We start from the raw sequence: 863 nt of genomic DNA, 5'->3' as shown, positions 1-863 counted from the left end.
AATGATCATCATCTATTATTAAAATTAATATTACTGTCATTATCAGTATGAAAAATGTATTTTATGATTAGAGGATCTGTTCCAGTCATCATAATAAAGTCCACATATTCTTTGTTGTCCTGCCAAAACTACCGAAAGTATTTATTTCTCAATATAGTAAAATGCTGTCAAGAAGATGTATGAGAGCTTTGACTCGGGCTAATGGAGTAAAACGGGGGATTAGCATCTTCCTCTGGTTAAAATACCGTCATTTACCAGCATCCCAGAATAACTAATTTCTGTATCATTAATCTGAAACCTGCACAAGTTATGATAAATACACCTGTATATATATTTTGATATCTGAGATAAAAGGCGATTGCAAAGGTCGTTCACACTCTCTCAAGACTGTCATTTTGGGCTGAACCCTCGATGCAGATCTTCTAGTGTTTAAAGTAGTGTTATGTTTATTTTAGTCATGTAAACTCATGTAAAATAGATTCGCCATAATAACTTCTTCTAGTAGGAACGAAGCCTCAGAGCCTGCAGATGGATGCTAAAGTGGAGGTGAGGCTTAGCTTTCATTAGAGTTGTGCTGACATGTATCGCAAAAGAGAGAGCAGAGCACTGACTGCTGTCATGATCAAAAGGAGGCCTAATATATATAGTACATTGCAGTCAGAGGAGACTGATATGTTAGGGTAGGAGAGTGTTGCCACAGACTAGGCTTTATTTAGTTAACATTTAAAGGTGGCACAACAAAATACTAATACTGTTGACTTGCAAAACTCATTGTGTACCTTTTGTTGCCTTCAGAGCCGAGTGCTGCCACCGTTACTGTGGAGGCACACTTGAAATGAACACAATTCCACTGAGAGTTTAAG

Source organism: Seriola lalandi, unplaced genomic scaffold (assembly GCF_002814215.2).
Source record: "Seriola lalandi dorsalis isolate HSWRI2012SDOR001 ecotype SW California unplaced genomic scaffold, Sedor1 jcf7180002054317, whole genome shotgun sequence".
Classification (NCBI taxonomy): domain Eukaryota; kingdom Metazoa; phylum Chordata; class Actinopteri; order Carangiformes; family Carangidae; genus Seriola; species Seriola lalandi.
The sequence above is the reverse complement of the archived record's forward strand: the minus strand, read 5'-3'. Positions refer to the sequence as shown.